The sequence below is a fragment of the Pseudophryne corroboree genome, chromosome 2, assembly GCF_028390025.1.
Source record: "Pseudophryne corroboree isolate aPseCor3 chromosome 2, aPseCor3.hap2, whole genome shotgun sequence".
Taxonomy (NCBI): domain Eukaryota; kingdom Metazoa; phylum Chordata; class Amphibia; order Anura; family Myobatrachidae; genus Pseudophryne; species Pseudophryne corroboree.
In genome coordinates this window covers 345569423-345586112 of record NC_086445.1, presented here as the reverse complement: position 1 = coordinate 345586112, position 16690 = coordinate 345569423, and the positions used below count along the sequence as shown (strand labels likewise).

The 16690-nt window shown below is 45.5% G+C and overlaps 1 protein-coding gene across 1 annotated transcript in view; it reads right to left on the bottom strand.

Moving 5' to 3' along the window:
* Positions 1 to 16081, bottom strand: part of LOC135018839 (DNA dC->dU-editing enzyme APOBEC-3G-like) — an 86031-nt gene extending 69950 nt beyond the window's left edge. The window contains exon 1 of the mRNA XM_063953054.1: positions 15860 to 16081. The gene's annotated coding sequence lies outside the window, so the exon portion shown is untranslated. The remainder of the gene's footprint in view (positions 1 to 15859) is intronic.
* Positions 16082 to 16690: the final 609 nt, after the last annotated feature.

The following is a 16690-nucleotide window of genomic DNA, read 5'->3' as shown; positions in this document are numbered from 1 at the left end:
ATCCCCTGCTGTCCTCCTATACGGACTTTGTGGCAACATTCAGGCGCATCTTCAACGAGCCAGGCCGGGTAACCTCTGCTTCATCTGAGATTCTCCGTTTACGCCAGGGAACACGTACTGTGGGACAGTATCTCATACAGTTCAAAATCCTGGCATCCGAACTGGCATGGAACGACGAGGCCCTGTATGCTGCATTCTGGCATGGCTTATCAGAACGCATCAAGGAGGAGTTAGATACCAGAGACTTGCCCTCTAAGTTGGATGAGCTAATTTCTCTTTGCACGAAGGTTGATCTACGTTTCAGAGAGAGAGCAACCGAGCGAGGAAGATCGTCTGCTCCAAAACCTTCTGCTCCTCCTCTTCGTCAACCGTCTCCATCCAAGGATGAGCCCATGCAAATTGGCCGTTCCCGTCTATCTCCCGCTGAGCGCCGAAGACGTCTCTCTGAGTCTCTCTGTCTCTATTGTGCAGCTCCGTCTCACATTATCAATGCCTGTCCCAAACGTCCGGGAAACTCCAAATCCTAGCTCGCCAAGGAGAGGGCCGGCTAGGAGTAATGATCTCCTCTCCATCTCCTCATGATTGTAATCTCCCAGTCTCGCTCCAAATTGCTCAACGTTACAGGAACGTCATTGCCCTCCTTGATTCCGGAGCAGCTGGGAATTTCATAACCGAAGCTTATGTTAAACGGTGGTCCCTACCCACCGAGAGACTTCCTTTGTCCATCTCCTTAACTGCAGTAGATGGCAGCAAGATTTTCGACGCAGTTATTTCTCTAAGGACTCTACCAGTTCGTCTGAGAGTGGGAGTTCTTCATGCAGAATTTATTTCCTTCCTAGTGATTCCAAGAGCCACACATCCAGTGGTTTTGGGCCTTCCATGGCTCCATCTCCACAATCCGTCGATTGACTGGACGACTACGCAAATACTAGCATGGGGTCCCTCCTGTGCTAAGACTTGTTTGTCCAAAGTGCTTCCTGTTTGTTCTTCTTTCCCCAGGTCGTCTGATGTTCCACCTCCTCCATATCAAGACTACACGGACGTGTTCAGTAAGGCTTCTGCTGATATCCTTCCTCCTCATAGAGAATGGGACTGCCCAATTGATCTCATTCCAGGGAAGGTTCCAACTCGAGGCCGAACTTACCCGTTGTCTCTGCCTGAGACGCACTCCATGGAGGAGTACATCAAAGAGAACCTGGCGAAAGGTTTTATCCGACCTTCTTCTTCTCCAGCTGGCGCAGGCTTCTTCTTCGTTAAGAAGAAGGACGGTGGTCTGCGACCGTGCATCGATTACAGAGGTCTGAACGACATTACCGTCAAGAACCGGTATCCTTTACCTTTGATTACAGAGCTCTTCGATAGAGTCAGCGGAGCAACCATCTTTACAAAGTTGGATTTGAGGGGTGCTTACAATCTCATCCGGATCCGTGAGGGCGACGAGTGGAAGACCGCTTTTAACACCCGTGATGGACATTATGAGTACCTCGTCATGCCCTTCGGATTGAGCAACGCTCCAGCTGTCTTCCAGCATTTCGTGAATGAGATCTTCAGAGACATCTTATACTGCCATGTCATGGTTTATCTAGATGATATCCTCATCTTTGCCAATAATCTGGAGGAACATCGTTTTTGGGTAAAGGAGGTTCTGTCCCGTCTCCGTGTCAATCATCTCTATTGCAAATTGGAGAAATGTGTCTTTGAAGTTAAATCCATTCCGTTCCTAGGTTACATTGTGTCCGGTTCCGGACTAGAGATGGATCCTGAGAAACTACAAGCAATCCGGAATTGGCCGATACCCTTAACCCTCAAAGGGGTCCAGAGGTTCTTAGGGTTCGCCAATTATTACAGAAAGTTCATACGAGACTTTTCCACCATTGTGGCGCCTATCACTGCATTAACCAAGAAGGGTGCTAACCCATCCAAGTGGTCTGAAGAAGCTACGCAAGCTTTCATCTTCTAAAACAACGTTTCGTCTCTGCACCAGTTCTGAAACAGCCCGACACCGACTCTCCTTTCATCTTAGAGGTGGATGCCTCCTCCGTTGGAGTAGGAGCAGTATTATCCCAGAGGGCTAAAGATGGTTATCTACATCCCTGCAGTTTCTTCTCCCGGAAGTTCTCCCCAGCTGAGCGCAACTATGCCATTGGCGACCAGGAATTGCTAGCCATCAAGCTCGCTCTTGGAGTGGAAATATCTGTTGGAGGGAGCTTCTCATTCAATCACGATACTTACCGACCACAAGAATCTTTTATACCTGAAAGGCGCACAATGTCAGGCCAGATGGGCACTTTTCTTTTCCAGGTTCGACTTTAAACTCCAGTTCTGTCCGGGCTCGCAGAATCGCAAGGCCGATGCCCTTTCCCGCTCTTGGGAGCAAGAAAACGAGTCAGAGTCTTCAGACAAGCATCCTATTATTAATCCGTTGGCATTCTCCACGGTAGGGATGGACTCTACGCCCCCACCAGGGAAAAGTTTTGTGAAGCCGGTGTTAAGGAAGAAGCTCATGCATTGGGCCCATGCTTCTCGTTTTGCCGGACATACAGGCATTCAGAAAACCCTCAAGTTTATCTCTAGGTCCTACTGGTGGCCAACTCTGAAGAAGGACGTCAAGGAGTTTATTGCCTCTTGTCCAAAGTGTGCCCAACATAAAGTTCCTGGCCAGTCTCCTGCGGGGCAACTGGTTCCATTATCTGTTCCCAGTCGACCATGGACCCATTTGTCGATGGACTTTGTTACAGATCTGCCTATATGCAACAAGTTTAATACCATCTGGGTGGTAGTTGACCGGTTCACCAAGATGGCACATTTCATACCCATCACGGTCTTCCTTCAGCTTCCAAGCTGGCTCAAGCCTTTATTCAAGAGATCTTTCGACTTCACGGTCTCCCTGAAGAAATCATCTCCGATCGTGGAGTACAATTTGTAGCCAAATTTTGGCGAAGTTTGTGTCAAGCCCTCCAAGTCAAGTTAAAGTTTTCCACAGCTTACCATCCTCAGACCAATGGTCAAACCGAGAGGGTGAATCAGGACTTGGAGGCCTTCCTCCGCATTTACGTGTCTTCCTCCCAAGATGACTGGGTTCAACTCCTTCCCTGGGCCGAGTTTAGCCACAACAATCAATACCATTCCTCATCCTCCTCAACACCATTCTTCATCAACTATGGATTTCACCGTAAGGTTCCAGAATTCCAACCGCTTCCAGCAACTTCTGTTTCAGCAGTGGATGTCACCTTGCGTCAGTTTTCAAACAACTGGAAGAATGTCCGCGCAGCCCTGCTTAAAGCCTCATTTAGGTATAAGAAGTTTGCCGATAGGAAGCGTAGAGCGCTTCCGGCTCTCAAGGTGGGTGATCGAGTATGGTTGTCCATGAAGAATTTGAGGTTGAGAGTTCCCAGCATGAAATTTGCTCCTCGTTACATCGGTCCTTTTAAAATTGAACAAGTCATCAATCCTGTTGCTTACAGACTCCAGTTACCTCCCTTCTTAAAAATACCCAGGACATTCCATGTTTCCTTGTTGAAACCGCTGATCCTAAATCGGTTTCATTCTGCACTTCCTCTAGCTCCTAAAGTTCAGACTCAACGGGGAGTTGAGTATGAGGTGGCCAAGATTCTGGACTCATGTTTCCGTTACGGTCAGTTGCAGTATCTTATTGACTGGAAGGGCTATGGTCCTGAAGAACGCTCTTGGACCAATGCGTCTGATGTCCATGCTCCTGCCTTGGTCCGGAATTTCCACTCGATGTTTCCTCTAAAGCCTAAGAAGCGTCCTGGGGCCATTCCTAAAGGGGGGGGTGCTGTCACGATCCGGGTATCTGGACGCCATTACCTGCCTTTCAGATGTCTCCTGAGGCTCGCTCAGCGTTCCAAGGCCGGATCTCATCTGTGTCCACATACTGCACATTCCTCCTGTCACGCTGAGATGCTGTCACAGCGGCGCCATGTTTGAATCCTGCATGGCGTCTCCCGTTCTCCGCGGCCTCCGCCGCCGTTCCTGTGTTATAGGTGCAGGTTGTCAGTGTGGTGTTCCATGCCTGCCGCGGCCTCCGTTGTCATCCACGAGTCTCAGCATACATTTGTCAGTCTGGCGTCTCCTGTCCTCTGTGGTCGGCGCCGCCATTACAGTAATGTTTCCACATGGTTTCCCAAGCCAGTTTTCCCTCCAAGTTCTAACATGGGCGCAGCCATGTTGGATCTAATCACATGTCTCAGTTCCTCCAATCCACTGCCTCTGGAAATCTGCATAATTGCCCAGCCAATGCCTGCATTGCTGCAGGTATAAGTATCCTGTGCCTGGGCCAGGAAATCGTCAGTGCTTTGTTTGTCATACCTTGTTCCAGTCTCTCTCCTGTGGTTGTGTTTCCAGGTTCCAGCTCCTGTCTCCAGCATCCACCAAGAGACCCGCACCTGCCTACCATCCTGCGGTGCAGCCTGACTCTGCAGTCCTCCGTGGCTTATCCGGTTTCCAGCTTCCAGCTATTTCATCTGCTTCCAGCAGTGTCCATTACCACCGGTAATCATCCTTCAATTCCTCTGTTTCCACGCTCCCTAGCATCTTACTATATTCACTCCGTGTTTCATCACCTGGCTGGTTCCACCCAGCATTCATTCAGTGACTTTATCATCTGGCTGATTCCATTCCGCATCCACTCCGTGTCTTACCACCTGGCTGGTTCCATCCAGCAATTACAACAGCTGATTCAAGTTACCAACTTCTTCTGTTCCATCTACTGGCATGTTCCTTGGATATCTTCACTACTACAGCCAGGCCTGGTAAGGTTATTCCATCTAAGGACTGTAACAGCTGTTCTTACCTACCAGTTTCCTGTGTAACCATTTCATGGTCAGAGTGCTCCAGGAATCATATTATTTATCATTGCCATTATTTACCTTGAATGCTGTTTGTTTACACGGAGTCTGTTAATAAACTTTTATTTTGACTTTTACCTGGTTGTCATGGTCACACCTTCGGGTTTCCTTTTAACACTTACATGTCCAGGGGTCTGATTAAACCTCCCCGGTTTAAGTTCCTCTCAGCCCCTACAACTGAGGCTTTCTCCTGTCAGCCAAAACCCCCAGTTGTGACAGCATGTTTTCCAGGCCTCCTGGAGATCTGTAGAATTGTCAGTTAGGAATGAATGCAGCACATCTTAATTAGTAATGACTACACCTGTGCACCAGCTAGGTAGTCCGGAAAATGTGAACTGTTGGTAGATCTCGAGGACTGGCTTGGCCAGCCCTGGTATAGAGGAAACCCCAGATGATAGCAGATTATATTTTGCTATTAATTTTATAGCTGATGTTACATACCCTCCAAATGTACCTTTTTGGCAGGTACAGAACCCTTTTTCTATGGTCTGTACCAATTTCTGACTCTCCATTTTTCCATTGAAAGTACAGGAAAAGGGACGTGGCCATGCCACCTTTCCTAATTTTTTGCCGATTTTTATGTGTAAAATGTTAGAAGGTATGCTGTTAAACACAAATGTCATCTTCCTGCCAAGCCGAGCCCCTTTTTATGTACATAGGGCCTAATTTAGCATGAGTTGTAGTTTTGCTAAAATTCGCAAACATACAGCAAGGCCGCCTCGCATGCTGGGTCCTCCCCCCACTGAAATGCTAGAAATGCGAGGGCTACCCTTAAGATGAGGAAGTTTCATATTTAGAATCATATTCTTTCAAAAGCCCACAAGTGCTTAGGCTTACTATACTATCCCTTTAAACTGGGACACTCATTAATTACACAGGTTCTGTGGCTGGCCAACTTTAAGCCTGCATTTCACCTAGTTTTAATCAGCCACAGGACCTGTGGGTCATGTCCCGGAGTCTTACCCGCGGTGCTGAGGGTCAGGGGCTGCCAGTCTGGGTGCTGGCGGTGCTGCGGCAGCATGCATTTGGCCTCCGTGTCTGGTTAGCGGTATTGGAAGGTTTGGCTGAGGCTGTGTTTGGGGACAGCGTTTCACAGGTGGGCACTCCCCGTTTGTCTAAAATGCAGGGCGCCGCCATGTTGGAGACCAAACTCTGCACAATTGTGGTCTAGCAAGGGTTCCTCAGCCAATTGCTGTGCTCCATCCTTTTTAAAAGGGTTTAGGCTTGTGTTGGATGCTGCCAGTGTTTTATGTTGCTGCCGGTTCCGGTATGAATGGTCGACCATGTTATGGTCGACAGTCATTAGGTCAACCACTATTGGTCGACATTGACATGGTCGACATGGACACATGGTCGCCACATGAAAATTGTCGACACATGGAAAGGTCAACATGAGTTTTAAAACTTTTTTTGGTGTCGTTTTTTGCGTAAAGTGACTGGGAACCCCAATTAGTGCACCGCGTCCCCTCGCATGGCTCGCTTCGCTCGCCATGCTTCGGGCATGGTGCCTTCGCTTCGCTCGGCACAGATTACCGTTCCAATCGTAGTCCACGTGGATTGTAAAGTATGGAAAAGTTCCCCAAAAGTAAAAAAAGTAAAAAAACTCATGTCGACCGTTTCACGAGTCGACCTTTCACGTGTCGACCATTTTCATGTGCCGACCATGTGTCCATGTCGACCATGTCAATGTCGACCAATAGTGGTCGACCTAATGACTGTCGACCATAACATGGTTGACCATGTGAACGGAGACCGTTGCTGCCTATGGCAGGTGTCTCATTTCTGTGCTCCAGTAGGTGCTCCTGCTACTGCTCTTAGTTGCTGTATCTCCCAGAGGTTCCTTACTCAGCGCCTTGCCGCGTTCTGCTTCACTCCTAATTGGTGCAGAGGTACAGTGTCGCATCTGGGCAGGTATACCTGTTGCTTCGGTGCCGCTGGTTGCTCCTTTGGTAATCTGTCCACCTGCTCCAGTATCCAGTTTTCTTCACTCTTGTTCATTCAAGTCGCAGTTACTCCAGTATCCAGTCTTCTACAGTTTTGTTCTTCAAATTGTAATCGCTCAAAAATCCAGGTCTCTTCAGCTGCAATCTTTCAGGTATCAGTTGTCCAGTTTCATCTTTTCAAGTTCCATTTCTTCCAGTGTCCAGCTCCTCTCCAGCTGTTAAAAAGCCTGAATTTATCTTTAGGCCTTTCACGTACTTTAGGTGAATCCTGTGGTCCATGCTAAAGAATTACATTTGGCCTCGCTTTTATCCTACTGAGGCCCCAACTTCCCCAGCTTTGGTCCGCTCTTTGGAGACCTCTCTCAAGCCTTACCTGACACTGTGCAATTCATGAGTGTCACAGTTTAAAGGGATAGTATGGTAAGCCTATATATGCAGTTATGTTTTTTTTTGTTTTTTTATGGTTTCATTTGTGCACTTTGAACTCCAGCTAGAAATGGCTTTCCAAAACACGTGACATTCGAGAACCAATAAGATGCCGTTTCGAGATCCAGGTAAATCCGGGTAAATCTGGGTAAATCTGAGCGCACACATCTGTAATAATAACACTTGCAATACTGCTGTTGTAAAAGCTCTAGAGGTCAATTCATTGACCTGACAGCACCCTTATACTGTCTAAATCAAAGTATATTGGGCCTGATTCAGAGTTGACCGCAGCAGCAAATTTGTCAGCAGTTGGGCAAAACCATGTGCAATGCAGAGGATGGGGGGGGGGGGGGGGGGGGGGGCAGATATAACATGTGCAGAGAGAGTTAGATTTGGGTGGGGTGTGTTCAAACTGAAATCTAAATTGCAGTGTAAAAATAAAGCTGCCATTATTTACCCTGCACAGAAACAAAATAACCCACCCAAATCATATAGGCCCTACACACTGGGCGATATCACTAAAAGATGTGAACGATCTCGTTCATTAATGAACGAGATACCGTTCATATCTTTGAGTATGGAGGCACCAGCGATGAACGATGCGCGGCCCTGCGCTCGTTCATCGCTGGTGCCCCGTCGGCTGTGCATGCAGTCCAATATGGACGATCTCGTCCATATTTGCCTGCACTTCTATGGAGTCATGTGGCGGGGGGAGTGAAGTAACTTCACTCCCCCGTCACTGTTCCCCCGCCGCCGGGTCGCCCGTTGGCCATATCCGCCGTCGAGCAGCTCGGCGGTGGATCTTTAAATGTGTAGGGCCCTTAACTCTCTCTGCACATATTATATCTGCCCCACCTACAGTGCACATAGGTCGTAATTCCGAGTTGATCGCTAGCTGCATTCGTTCGTTGTGCAGCGATGATGAAAAAAAAAGTAACTTCTGCGCATGCAGCGCAATGTGCACGTGCAACGTACTATTACAACGACAGATGTAGTTTCACACAAGGTCTAGCGAAGCTTTTCAGTCGCACTGCTGGCCGCAGAGTGATCGACATGAAGGAGGCGTTTCTGGGTGTAAACTGACTGTTTTCAGGGAGTGTTCGAAAAAACACAGGCATGCCAGGAAAAACGCAGGCGTGACTGGGCGAATGCAGGGCATGTTTGTGACGTCAAAACAGGAACTGATTGAACAGTCTGCAGTCATCGCAAGCGCTGAGTAGGTATTGAGCTTCTCTAAAACTGCACAAAAAACTTTGCCGCGCTCTGCAATCCTTTCGTTCACACTTCTGCTAAGCTAAAATACACTCCCAGTGGGAGGCGGCATAGCGTTTGCATGGCTGCTAGAAACTGCTAGCGAGCGAACAACTCGGAATGACCACCATGGTTTTGCCCAACTGCTAACTAATTTGCTGCTGCGATCAACTCTGAATTACCCTCAGAGTCCATAAGCACAGATAAACAACAACACATGAGGATAGCTTTGTGTACTAAATAGCACTGGAAAACAATCTTAATTTGGAGTTGACTCCAAGTGTCTCAAAATAGAATTGGATCGTTAAGAACAAAATACTTATTGCACATTAGGAAAAGGGAAATTGCAATCTATAATTATGCAGCTAATTAACACAGAGTCTGGCAGTCTGTCGAAACAACAGATAATCTACGAGAGATGACTCTTGCATCAAATATATTATATTAATATACAAGGCAAGCATGGATAATGTTCAAATATAAAAAGTATGCATAATATTACAATTCAGATGGTCTAGAAATCATGGCATTACACTATTTTACAATCTTGACTAGAAGGGGTGAATTTTTCTGCATGAAAGGCTTTCAGCTGCGATAACAATCCTATAATTACATCAGCCTTCCAGAACACAGAAACCTCAACCTATAAATTATTTCAGACACTTAATATAACCTTTTATTTGTATTTGCATACGCAAATACATAGAACCTATGTAATGTTCCATTCAGTAGTGGAAAACCATAAAGTAACAAATGGTAACCAAGAGAGACCCCCACCCAATGTCCCTTTCACGTTAGGAGCACATTCTGTCAAGGTATGTGGGGATCCACAGAGCCAGCCCTAACCAATATGATGCCCTAGACAAGATTTTGGCTGGTGCCCCCTAACACCACCGCTAGTTCCGCTTCTGACCCTGCACCCCTTTCCCAGCACCATCACCCCTCACCCATAGCAGTCTTTATTTTGGTGTTCCTACCCCCTATATTTTAAATAGGCACAGTGCACACAGCCCAAAAAGGGGTGTGTTTTTGCTCCAAAGGGGCATGGCCACGCAATAGTACCCCCAATTCAAATTAGGCCACTCAGTACTGCAACTTTATTCACATTTCATCATGCGATAGTGTACCTTATTCACATTACATCACACAGTTGTACCACTTTACCTTATATACGTTACTCCTCACAGTAGTGCACCTAATTCACATTACACCACACCATATTGCTCTTTATTCACATTAGACCACACAGTAGTGCCCTTTCTATACATTACACCACACAGTAGAGCATCTTATACACATAATGCCACACATTAGTAATGCATTTATACACATAATACCACACAGCAATGCCCCTTACACATATGACACACATTATTAATGTCCTTATAAACATAATACGCCTTACTCATTATGCCAACCTTTAGTAATGCCCTTGTACACATAATGTCCCTTACACATCTGCCGCACATTATTAATGCCCTTATACACATAATGACACACAATGTCCCTTTCACATATGCCGCACATTATTAGTACACTTATACACATAATGACACACAGTGCCCCTTACACATATGGCGCACATTAATAGTGCACTTATACACATAATGACACACATAGTGCCCCTTACACATATGCTGCACATTATTAATGCATTTATACACATGACACACAAAATGCCCCTTACACATATGTCGAACACAACTGCACAACCAACTCACCCATACACAGCACTCACATGGGTGCTAACACTGTGACCTCTGCCTCTCCTTGGATACAGATGTGACCCTATACATCTTCCCTCAATACGCCATGCAGCAGTAGATGCCTGGCGTGAGTCAGCTGGCAGCTCTGCTAATGTTGGGCGCCTTATTTAACGAAAATTTCGATTTATTTGCATTACTATGTGCCTAGGATGCACAAGCAGCTTCTGCTGATTAAAATGATATGCTGCATGCCTATATTCTGTGTCCTACTGTGGCTGTATCTGCATACAAAATGCTATGTTACAGTGATTTTCAGGAATACACTGTAACATAGCATTCCGTATGCAGATACAGCCGCAGTCACACACAGAATATAGGCAAGCAACATATCATTTTAATAAGCAGAAGCTGCTTGTGCCCCTAGGCATACCATAGGGCCGGCTCTGGGGATACAAAATCTGCACATGCCCCATTATTTATAATATTAGTAACAGCACTGTAAGTTTCAGATGTGCAGGTTAAACGACTGATCGGAACCACCTTACTTTACACACCTGTCATAAAAACAAAGTAGCAACAATCATATTAGTTCACTAAGTGCGTATGTAAAAATGAAAAATGTAAAACCATACTGTACAGCAGGGCTGGCCAAACCGGTCCTCGAGATCTACCAACAGTTCATGTTTTCCAGGCCTCCTGGAGATCTGTAGAATTGTCAGTTAGGAATGAATGCAGCACATCTTAATTAGTAATGACTACACCTGTGCACCAGCTAGGAGGTCTGGAAAATGTGAACTGTTGGTAGATCTAGAGGACTGGTTTGGCCAGCTCTGCTGTACAGTATACAGTATCTAACGTTATTATAAAAGTCTCATCTACAAGATTAATTTCTCCATGCTGATGTCTCGGCTTGTGCTATCAGCTCCTGATAAATTTGCTATAAGTTCTAAGGGGATCCGGTCTCTAGGTTGACAGTAACTAGGTCGACACTATCTAGGTTGACCACTATTGGTCGACAGTAATTAGGTCGACAGGGTTTCTAGGTTGACAGGGTCTCTAGGTCGACATGTTCTAGGTTGACAGGTCAAAAGGTCGACATGAGATTTTCACAATTGTTTTATTTTTTTGAACCTTTTCATACTTAACGGTCCACGTGGACTACGATTGGAATGGTAACCTGCGCCGAGCGAAGCGAGGCACCTTGCCTGAAGCATGGCGAGCCATGCGAGGGGACACGTGCACTAACTGGGGTTCCCGATCACTCTACGAAGAAAACGACACCAAAAAACCATAAAAACTCATGTCGACCTTTTGACATGTCGACCTAGACCATGTCGACCTAGAGACCCTGTCGACCAATAGTGGTCGACCTAGACACTGTTGACCTAGTTACTATCTACCTTCCATACCACACCCGTTCTAAGAGTGTCATGTACTTTTAAATCAATGTGTTGTTCATTTTACAATACAGCCTACTAACTTCCCAACTGCCAAGATGTGAGTTGCTTACAGTAGTTATGTTATGTAGTTCTGTTCCAGACCTTTGCATCTGAGCTGCAGTGGAATGTTCTGGGATGGACTATCTGATAAACATAAAGATGAGCTAGCAACTCGATATTAGCCTACCAAATTTGATGATCTCATTCTGTTTGTAATAATGTGTATTTGTGTCTTAGGGAGCAATCTGTAGAGAAAAGAAAAAGGGATAAATTCAAATTTCCTCCTTCTTCTAGTACTAGTCCATCATCCACCGAATGTGAATCTATGCAAATTAATAAATCTCGCCTTTCTCCAAAGGAGCATTTGAGACTTGTCAAGCAAACCTCTGTCTGTCTGTATTGTGGGGAGTCTGGACATGCAGTCAACTCCTGCTCTAAATTGCAGGGAAATGGGTGCTCCCAAACTATTATGGAGAGTCTAGATTGGGAACACTTACCCAATCTCCACAAAAGCCTGACTCTGGGGATAATTCAGAGTTGATCGCAGCAGCAAATTTGTTAGCAGTTGGGCAAAACCATGGGGGTAATTCAGAGTTGATCGCAGCAGCAAGTTTGTTAGCAACTGGGCAAAACCATTGGGGTGATTCCGAGTTGTTCGCTCGATAGTTGCTTTTAGCAGCATTGCACACGCTAAGCCGCCGCCTACTGGGAGTGTATCTTAGCATAGCAGAATTGCTAACGAAAGCTTCGCTAATTTTCTCGTAACGATTACTCCGCAGTTTCTGAGTAGCTCCAGACTTACTCAGCCATTGCGACCAGCTCAGTCCTTTTCGTTCCTGGTTTAACGTCACAAACACACCCAGCGTTCGCCCAGCCACTCCCCCGTTTCTCCAGCCACTTCTGCGTTTTGCACCTCGAACGCCTGCGTTTTTCCGCACACTCCCATAAAACGGCCAGTTTCCGCTCAGAAACACCCACTTCCTGTCAATCACACTACGATCAGCACAGCGATGAAAAAGCTTTGTTATGCCGTGAGTAAAATACCTAACTTTTGTGTAAAATAACTAAGCGCATGCGCTCTGCGAACCTTGCGCATGCGCAGTGAGCGACTAATCGCAGTATAGCGAAAATCGGCAACGAGCGAACAACTCGGAATGACCCCCCTATGTGCACTGCAGGGGGGGCAGATATAACATGTGCAGAGAGAGTTAGATTTGGGTGGGTAATTTTGTTTCTGTACAGGGTAAATACTGGCTGCTTTATTTTTACACTGCAATTTAGATTTCAGTTTGAACACACCCCACCCAAATCTAACTCTCTCTGCACATGTTATATCTGCCCCTCTTGCAGTGCACATGGTTTTGTCAAACTGCTAACAATATTGCTGCTGCGATCAACTCAGAATTAGGCCCCATGGGGGTAATTCTAAGTTGATCGCAGCAGGAATTTTGGTAGCAATTGGGCAAAACCATGTGCACTGCAGGGGAGGCAGATAAAACATGTGTAGAGAGAGTTAGATTTGGGTGGGTTATTTTGTTTCTGTGCAGGGTAAATACTGGCTGCTTTATTTTTACACTGCAAATTAGATTGCAGATTGAACACACCACACCCAAATCTAACTCTCTCTGCACATGTTAAATCTACCTCCCTGCAGTGCACATGGTTTTGCCCAACTGCTAAAAAAATTCCTGCTGCAATCAACTTGGAATTACCCCCCATGTGCACTGCAGGTGTGGCAGATATAACATTTGTAGAGAGAGTTAGATTTGGGTGGGTTACATTGTTTCTGAGCAGGGTAAATACTGGCTGCTTTATTTTTACACTGCAATTTAGATTTCAGTTTGAACACACCCCACCAAAATCTAATAGGCCCTACACACTGGCCGACAATCCTCAAAGATATGAACGATCTTGTTCATTATTGAACGAGATACCGTTCATATCTTTGAGTGTGGAGTCACCAGCGATGAACGATGCGCGGCCCCGCGGTCGTTCATCGCTGGTGCCCCGTCGGCTGTGCATGCAGGCCAATATGGTCGATCTCGTCCATATCTGCCTGCACTTCTATGGAGCCATGTGACGGGGGGAGTAAAGTAACTGTGCAAACGCTATGCCGCCACCCTCTGGGAGTGTATCTTAGCTTAGCAGAAGTACGAACGAATGCATCGCAGAACGGCTACAAAAAAATATTGTGCAGTTTCTGAGTAGCTTCAGACCTACTCAGCGCTTGCGATCACTTCAGACTGTTCAGTTCAGGATTTGACGTCACAAACACGCCCTGCGTTCGCCCAGCCACGCCTGCGTTTTTCCTGGCATGCCTGCATATTTTTGAGCACTCCCTGAAAACGGACAGTTGACACCCAGAAACGCCCACTTCATGTCAATCACTCTGCGGCAGCCATTGCGACTGAGAAGCTTCTCTAGACCTTGTGTGAAAATACATCGGCCGTTGTGAAAGTACATCGCGCGTGCGCATTATGCCGCATACGCATGCGCAGAAGTGCCGTTTTTTTACTTAATCGCAGCAAACATTTTCTGCTAGCGATCAACTCGGAATGACCTTCATTATCTGTACCAGAGACAAAGTCCAAAAATATTAAAGAAAATTTACAAAAAGGTTTCATCCAGCCTACCTCTCCGCCTGCTGGAGTGGGTTTTTTTTTAAATAAAAAAATAGACAGTGGTCTTCGACCTTGTGTTGATTATAAAGGTTTGAATGAGATCACTATAAAAAAAAAAACAATTGCATAGCTTTTTAACCATGTGAAAGGAGCTACAGTGTTTACAAAACTCGATTTAAGGGAAGCTTATAACTTGATACGGATCTGGAGGGGTGATTAGTGGAAAACTGCTTTCAATACCAGAGCAGAGACGGACATTTTGAATATCTAGTTATGCCATTTGGATTGAGTAATGCTCCAGCCATCTTTCAGCATTTTGTAAACAAACTTGTTCAGTATCTTCTGCATAAGTTAATAGTAGTCTATTTGGACGATATATAACATTTGAAATCTCACCGTGCACAAGTGAAAGAGGTTCTTTTGAGATTACTCTCCAATCATCTTTTTTGTAAATTGGAAAAATTTGTTTTTGAGGTATTTTCCATACTGTTCTTACGTTATATCATCTGCAGATGTGGTCTCCAGTTGGAGCCTGAAAAGTGTAAGCAATTCTTTCATGGTCTGTACCCTCCTCCTGAAAGCCATCCAGAGATTTTTTGGTTTTTACAATTATTATCACCAATTTATTAAAGAGTTTTCCACCTTGGCAGCACCAAGGGAGCAGATCCTACTCATGGTCTAAAGAAGCCAGCTAGCTTTTAAAATTCTCAAACAGTCTTTCATCACTGCACCTGTTCTGAGGCAGATGTTGTGCAACCTTTTATTCTTGAGGTGAACGCATCTTTTGAAGGAGTAGGGGTGTTGCTCTCTAAGAAACTCAAAGGGAACAAGCTCTATCCCTGTAGACGAAATTTATTTTGGCGGAGAAAAAACTATTCTGTAGGTGAACAGGAGCTTCACGCTATAAAATTAATTTTCGAAGAGTGTCAATATCTTCTGGAAGGACACACAATGTGGATGAATCCACGGGGAACCGCACTCAGCCTCTGTTGTTGGTAGTGTATGTGTATTCAATTATCAGAAATTAAATATAAATGAAATGCTAAGCGTGCTGGAATGACCGTACAGATGAGTGTAAACGGTGCAAAGTTCTTTATTGAACTAAATATGTTCACTGCAAAAGCATCTTTTTAACGTCAATGTTAAATGAGTTCATGCATCCAATGTGTGCTTGGGGCATTGGCGTGGCCTCAATGCACTAAGGGGCAGCAAGAAGTCCTAGGCCTTTAAACTATATAAAAGTTTGTGCAAGAAAAAACAAGAAAAAAGAAAAATGAAAAAAAAAATGAAAGTCAAAGAATCTTTAAAATAGTGCAGACTGCGGCGTCCCGCTGGTCTGTGCTGAAAAGCTAATCTATGACATGCAGAATTTAGTGAGTGTTCACAGAGGGCAGCGTACAGTGCAGGATTTTGTCAGAAATAGGGTAGTAAGTCCTCCGGACTGGTGCGCTTCCTTCGGCCTCCCGCCCCCAGCAGTGCGTCTGGTTGAGACGGACTCTGAGAGGCTTGCAGCTTCTGGTGCGCACCTGTCTTGGAGGTGAGACGCTGACAGCCGGAGCTCTCCGAGCGGCTGGCTGTGCCCCTCCACCTCCTACAGAGGCTTACCTTTCCTTTCCCCTCCGCCGTCCACCGCGTACTCCCCAGGCTTATTTCATCTCCTGTCGCCTGGCAACCAGTAGCTTCCGGGATTCCGGGTCACGTGACTGGGTTGATGTGGAGGTGTGAAACCGCGCTGTTCTTCTTTGAGCTGTGCACTCGTACTGAATCCCAAATTGTTCTGTATGCTGTCCAACGTGTTTCGACCTTCGTGATCTTCCTCTGGGAGTCATTAAGTTATCTGAATTGCAGGATTTTAAATGTTCTAGGGAGGCGGGACTGTTTCCTATTGGTCATGTGGTCAAGACTCCGATTGGCTCCTGTACTGTCAGTCAGGATTTTTGCAGGGTTTAATGGGTGGATGATTCTGTGTCTTTGAAATGCACATTAATGTATTAAAATTGCATGTATCTGTCTAGCCGAATGGCAGTAACCTAAATGTCGACATAACATCATGCATCCTATGTATGAACTGAATAAAGCACAAAGACTGTATTTTATAAATGTGATTCATGAATTAACCTCTTAATCACTGTCTGCCTTGTTGTTTATTCTAATGGTGTTTGATCACACCAAGGGTTACTAACCCCCCATAAAACCGCGGGTGTATGTAGTCCCCCCATACATATGTATACATATATGTGGATAATGCAGATTATATATCGAGGTGAATATAGCCTTATGGTTGAAGGGATAACTCAATTCACTTCTCATAAATTAGACTAGTAGGAGGTTACATACACTGTCTCTCTGATGTATATATCTGAATGTTATGGATATTATAGATCTTGTGTGGGGGTGATCTATTCTCGTGGTTGAAGAAATAAATAGATTTATTTC